Genomic DNA, 7,500 nt, shown 5'->3' with positions numbered 1-7,500 from the left:
GCAAGTGCCAGTCAACCCCCAACGGCGAGTGACTGCCCACTCCCCCTGGCTAACCCCCCATCCACCCAAATGATCAGTGCATTCATCTCCCATCTTCGTGAGTAGCCATGGATACATTAAACATAATCTCTTGGAATATCTTTGGCCTCAAGCGGAACATTCCTCTCCTAAACATGTTCTGCAAAAACTTCAAAGGCATTATTGCACTGCAAGAAACGCTCCTCTGGCCACATGACCTTGCCATATGCGATTCAATTCATGAAGACTTCAGAACCTTCTGACTTCATCGATGCAAGTTACAGATCAAATCCTAGCCGGTCGCCCGAAAGGAGGCCTTTCTTTCCTGTGGCACAAATCGTTAGACAATACGATAAAGGTGATGACCTACAGGAGTGACATATTGCTGGGGCTTCAAGTGACAGTAGGGAACTCTAATATCCTAATTATTAATGTTTATATGCCATGGGAAAATAACAATAATTTTGATCATTACTGCATGATCCTAGGGGAATTACACAGTATTATTCATGATTCTCCTGCTGATCATATTTGTATAATCGGGGACCGTAATTCTCACCCCACAAAACAATTTTATAATGAACTTACTCGCTTCTGTCAAAATCATGCTCTCCAAATTAGCGATGTAATGCTCCTCCCTCCCTCCTCTTATTCATATGTACATAATAGAGCGGACAATATTACAACTTCCTGGCTGGACCACTGCATCACATCTCCACAACTTCATGATTCTATTATGACCTGCAACATTCGCTATGATCTTGCAACGGGCTACGGTCACATCCCATTACAGGTGTCATTCAGTACCCCAACCCTCCCTACCGTGAACCCCCTAACTGATCGCCCACCAGCGGTAAACTGGGATTTTAAAAACCAACAGAAAACCAGATACTTTAGGGCGACCACGGAAACCAGGTTGCGGTCATTAGTTCAACCGGCAGACGCCTTACTTTGTACTAACACAAATTGTAGAAATGACCACCACAAGAGGGATCTGAATGAATTCTATTCGAACATAATCTCCGCTTTGCTTGCTTCGGGCAGGACTGCATACAGATTTCATCAAGGTAATTCTCGTAATATACCTGAATGGAATGACTTGGTTAAAGATCTGTATACATACTCACGATAAATGTTTTTACTGTGGAGGCAAAATGGTATCCCTAGGGAAGGGCACACTGCATTGCTAATGAGACAGGCGAGAGCACAGTTCAAACTTGCTCTTAAGCACTGCAGGTTAAATGAAAAACAACTAAGAGCCGATGCAATGTCTAGAAACTTAGAATCTGGTGATTATCCTCGTCTTTGGAAAGATATCCAGTCTTTAAATCCCAAAACTAAAAAGCTATCACAGAGAGTAGGGGAAGCAGTTGGAGACGAAGCTATTGCAAGTATGTGGGGCGATCACTTCAACAATATCCTGAATTGCATAAATGATCAAGATTCCCGAAGGGATGTAGATAACCTCCTTACTGACAACATTCAATTTCATTTTGCAGATAGTATTACGCCAGGTAACATCAGCGATGCCATAAACAGCCTACCTAATAATAAATCGCCCGGCTGTGATGGTCTTCCTGCAGAGGCCTTCAAACTCTGCCATCCGATAATTTACATTTTTGCTAGCTGCCCTATTCAATGTGGTGGCATATTTCACCGGTTTCTTCCAGACTCCCTGCTCTTAGTTCACTTGATACCATTAATCAAAAACAAGCTAAAGGATGCAGCTGACCCTGGCAACTACCGGCCGATTGCAATCACAACGATCTCATCGAAGATACTTGAGTCTGTTCTAGTTAGACTTCTCCCCTTTCTACACACCACTGACAACCAGTTCGGGTTTAAAGCAAACCACTCAACCGACACCTACATCTACATACTGAAAGAATTGCTGAACTACTACCTATCATCAGCCTCTCCTGTTTTCCTTTTTTTTGTAGATGTGAGAAAAGCATTTGACAGAGTAAACTACCTGAAGCTCTTCCTGAAGCTGCATAAAAGGGCCACACCCCTGTACCTAATTGGCATTTTACATTGCTGGTTGTCCACACAGCAATTCTGTGTTAAATAGGGTAACGTGTTATCTTACACCTTCGGCTCATTAAACGGGCTTTGGCAAGGGGGTATTCTTTCTCCATACCTGTTTAGTACGTACACAGATGACTTGAATGTCAAACTGAACTCGCTCCCAATCGGATGCACCGTCAATGAAACAACTATAAACAACCTCTGTTACGCCGACGGTATGGTTCTGATTTCCCCATCCGTGCAAGGTCTCCAACGACTCATCGACACCTGCCGCCAATATGCAGAGGAATTTGATATAATCTACAACGAAACCAAGACCCAGTGCATGTCGCTGCTCCCGAGATCGCTTATGCATATTGCAGAACCTCAAATTTTCCTCGGAAACCATCGGCTGGAATTTGTACACGAATTTCCGTATTTGGGTCACATTATCACCGACGTCCTAAAAGATACGGCAGACATTGAACAGAGGCGTCGTAAACTATGTGCAGCTGGCAACATGATTGCAAGGAGGTTTGCCTTCTGTCACCGAGACGTGAAACTGCTGCTCTTACGCTCGTACTGCTACAGTATCTATGGGTGTTCCCTCTGGACGAACTATACCCGAGAGACCATGAGACGCATCACTGTTGTGCACAATGACATTCTGAGACGCCTCACAAACACTCCCCGCTACCACTCCGCCACACAGATGTTCATTGAAAACCACCTGGACAATTTAAAAATCATTGTTAGGCGAACAATGTCCAGTCTGGTAACCCGAGTGAGAAACAGCAGCAACTCGCTCATACAAAGCATCCTAAGGAGTGAGGCAAGAAGAAAATCTAAATTGTGGGAAAGATGGGAAAAGGAGGCCTTTGTCCCCTAAAGGACTTAATCTCTGTATTGGCAAGATGTCATCTGCAGCTTTTGTCATTATTACATTTATTGCTGATATTTTAATTTTTCATTATTACTGTGATTACTATCAAGTTAAAGTTTTATATACATTTAATTTATGTATTAAGCCCTCTGGACCTGACTACTGTAACCACCTAAGGTCTCTAGTTGAAATTTGAGTTATATAATATGTGCAGCAACTGTTATTACTCTCAGTGATTACTAGCTTTTATGCTACCTCAGCTATTTTGAGGACAAGTGCCGATTATTCATTTTCTTTTTCTATTTTATCATGTCTCATGTATCTAGATTGTGTATGTTACTGTCTGTATTTTGTATACTCAATGTATATGGCCCCGAGCTGAAATAAAACATATTATTATTATTATTATATTATTATTATTTGGGCACACTTCCAACAGCCATGAATTGACAATTTTACAACCGTTAATGATCAAACTATTTGTACCCTTGTTAAACAGCCAGACCTCTCTTAGTCTTTGATTTTTCTCTCCAGTCTTCACATTGCCACTGTATAGGTTGGGTCCAACTCTGCTTAACTTTATTTCCTTTTAGTTACTCCTTTTGATATTTTAAATTTGTAATCATGGTGCAAATTTCATCTTTAAATTTCAAATTTATAGCCTTCCTCATTTTACATTATTTATTTCGTACAGCCCTCGAAAATGCAATGAAGACAGTACGAAACGTCGGGAATAAATTGACTCTTTCCAGCAAGTCTTTATGTCTTCCTCCTCCCATTAATATATATATATATATATATATATATATATATATATATATATATATATATATATATATATATATATATATATATATATATATATATATATATATATATATATATATATATATATATATGTATGTATGTATGTGTGTGTGTGAGTGTGTGTGTGTGTGTATAGTATATATACTAGCTGTACCCGGCCACGCATTGCTGTGACTCAGTCTGGTAAAATGGGAACGAAAGAAATAAGAAAGCTCCTTTCTCTTACTCTCTTTCTCTCCAGCCATCACTGTCTCTTTCCCCTCTTTCTTCTCATTAATAACAACTCTCTCTCTCTCTCTCTCTCTCTCTCTCGCCTCCCAAACACCTGCTATTCTCTGTCTCTCTCTCTCTGTCTCTCTTCTGTCTGCCTCTCTCTCTCACTTTCTTTTTTCCTCTTTCTTTTCCCTAACACCCCGTCTAATCTCTCTCACTTCGTCTCCCTCTCATTCTCTCTCTGTCAACCAACCTCTCAAACTCCACCCTCTTTGATGTCATTGATGTTTACCCTATGGTATTCATTTCCAAATGATAAGTCATATGTATACATAAATTTTGTATGATAAATTTGTAAAGCAACTAATTCTATGGGTATAAACAGCTCTGTTTCACGGGCAGAATCAGCTCTGTTTCATGGAATTCCTTCTCATCCCCACCCCCTTTGGATGGGGGGAGGTACGATGAAACCCCATTAAAAAAACACGCATGTATTCGAATGCAATGTTGTGTCAAAATTTCAAAGCAATCGGTGAAGAACTTTCGGAGCGTTGCTGTGGTTCAGTCTGGTTAAATGGAAAAGAAAGAAAAGAGAAAGCTCCTTTCTCTTACTCTCTCTTTCTCTCTCCAACCATCACTGTCTCTGTCCCTCTTTCTTCTCACTAGTACTAACTCTCTCTCTCTCTCTCTCTCTCTCTCTCTCTCTCTCTCTCTCTCTCTCTCTCTCTCTCTCTCTGTTATGATACCGGCAATATCTTAAGCAAGTTTGATATGTTTAAGAATTTTAGCATATGTGACTTGGGAGTGAAAGCACTCCTTTTTAAAGCGGAAGAGGAAAATAAACTGTAAAAAGCAGAAAAGGGCGCTATTGTGTGCATAAATCTCTAAACAAAATGCGAAGTGGAGGGAAATACTTTACATTTCATCAAGGAGTAATGAATGACGAACAAAAATATCATCAGTATTTCAGAGTGTCTAGAAATCAATTTCAATTTCACTTATCTCGAACTCGAAGAGTAGTGGAGAATGCATTTGTCATTTCGAAACAACAATTTTGATTATTTTGTTGGAAGATTAAGGTCATGCATATAAATGTAGATGAAACTGTATTGCATCTTGCGCTTTGCACAACTTTATCAAAGATTCAGGTCTTATATAATTACAAGAACTTGAAGAATATGAAGTAAGTTAATCCTTCAGGAAGTTCTTAAGCTCCCCTCAAGGAGCCCTACCATGGTGTAAATTAGATGGGTGCAGTATAAATTTTGCGCACTTCAACTTTGATTATCAACTTGGTTGTAGTATTGGTTAATGTTGTAAGAATATGATAATTTGCATCAAAATATGTTCTTCATTTTTTTTAAAACCATATGTTGCGTATCCATCGTACATTGGAAATTTTAAACTTCCCAGACTTATACTGAACTACAAAATATTACATATATAGATAAATAGATAGCTAAATATACATTCGGTGTGTGTGTATACATACCGTATGAATACGTACATACATATATACTGACTGCTGGTACGGTAGATATCTGTGCAGGTGCCCCGTTCACCCTATCAAGTAGTGACAGGATCGGTACCGTAACGGGACACAAGTGTGCCTGCACAATATTGTCACCGAGAAACTTTACTGATATTTGAAGGTGACGGTCCTTGCTGGTCCGGTATAATGTGAATTGTATAGTGTAATCCCATTGAAGAATATTTTGCCGGTCCACCACGGTAAGATTGCGTGCAGGTGCATTTCGGTATAGTGTGAATAGACCCTAATACGATGATGACGACGATGATGATGATGATAGGAAGATGACGACGGAAAAGGTGAAGATAAAACTATCTACTTGCCATCCTAGAGAAACTGTCAAATATTCCGTTGATTACCAGTGTAGTTTCTATGGGGTTGCCAATGATCTTGCTGTGTTCAACACGTCAAAAACTAAAACATGAGAATAGATTTCCATACATTGTATCAATAAAAATGTTGGATATATATATATATATATATATATATATATATATATATTATATATATATTATATATATATATATATATATATATATATATATAATATATATATATATATAAATTGTACCTTTCGACAATATAATAATCATATAATTGGTAGCGTAACATTAGTAACAGGGCCCTGTGTAACTGTTAAGGTAAATACGCGTGTTAATTTTATCTTATGCGTTTCATTGTACTGGTAGAACCTTTGTATGATGGAAAATCAGGTTATATATATATAATATATATATATATATATATATATATATATATAATATATATATATATATATATATATATATATATATATATATATATATATATATATATATATATATATATATATATATATCTCTAATAAAAGGAGCCCATAAAAACACCAAAATGTAGAGAGAAAAGTACTATATTTCAGAGACTGCTGTCTCTCTCTTCAGGTATATGAATGAGAAAAGTTTACAGAAAAGGTGGTATTTATACCAAGAGATTCGTCCACAAGTAAGCCAATTTAGGTCACCCCCGGTGATAATCTTCCTTTAATCTTCTTAAGCGTTGGTTGAATGAACACTGCGTCGACGATGTCCGATGTCCAATTCCCTTTTGAGATGTTCATTACCTGCTTCTCTTTTATTAAGGCCGATTCCATCATTTGACTCTTGTACCGGCAGTTGCTGCTATAAATTACACGTGACATATTCCAGTTTATTCTATGGTTATGTTCATTTATATGATTGAAAATAGCCGAGTTCTGTTGTCCATACCTAACTGACCGTTTGTGTTGTATTAATCTCTGGGGAAGTGATTTACCTGTAAATCCGATGTAAGATTGGTCACAGTCCTGGCATGGGATCTCATATACCCCAGAGTCTTTGGGCGATGTCTTTTGTTGGACGTTAATCAGGGATTTGGCTAAGGTATTTGGGTAGGTAAATGCAAAAGGGTTGGATTTCCCAAGGGTGTGAGTTACTCTCTTAATCGTCTCCAGGTGGGGAATTTTTATTTTATTGTTGGGTGTGTCTCTGGTCTTGTCTTTAGGGGGTCGGTAGAAAATTACGTTTGCTTTTTGAATTGCTTTCTCAATTATATGGTCAGGATACTTTAAAGATGAAAGTTGCTTGCGAATTAGTTCAAATTCTTTTTCCAGGAAATCTGGGGAACAAATTCGTAAGGCTCTTAAGAATAGGTTGCTAGCTAGACCTATCTTGATAGTATTGTCATGATAGCTAAAGTAGTGAATATATGAAAGTGAGAACGTTGGTTTTCTGTATATGGTAAATTTGTATTCTGTCGTGTCTCTGATTATTAAAACATCCATACAGATCAGTTCACACCCCCCCCCCCCCCCACAAGTTCTGCGTCCCGCAGAACTCATAACACTACTTTTTTATTTAATTATTTATATGCATTTTCCCCTTATTTAGTCTCTATCATTTGTGAACTGATATTTGAGTACCTTACCGACCGCAATGTTATTAGAAATGCTATTAATAATTCATGCAAAATAAAAACTAAACTTAGCAAGCTAGGGTCAAATTGCGTGCTTACAATTGGCAATTTA

The sequence above is a fragment of the Macrobrachium nipponense genome, chromosome 33 (genome assembly GCF_015104395.2).
Source record: "Macrobrachium nipponense isolate FS-2020 chromosome 33, ASM1510439v2, whole genome shotgun sequence".
NCBI classification, from domain to species: domain Eukaryota; kingdom Metazoa; phylum Arthropoda; class Malacostraca; order Decapoda; family Palaemonidae; genus Macrobrachium; species Macrobrachium nipponense.
The sequence above is the reverse complement of the archived record's forward strand: the minus strand, read 5'-3'. Positions refer to the sequence as shown.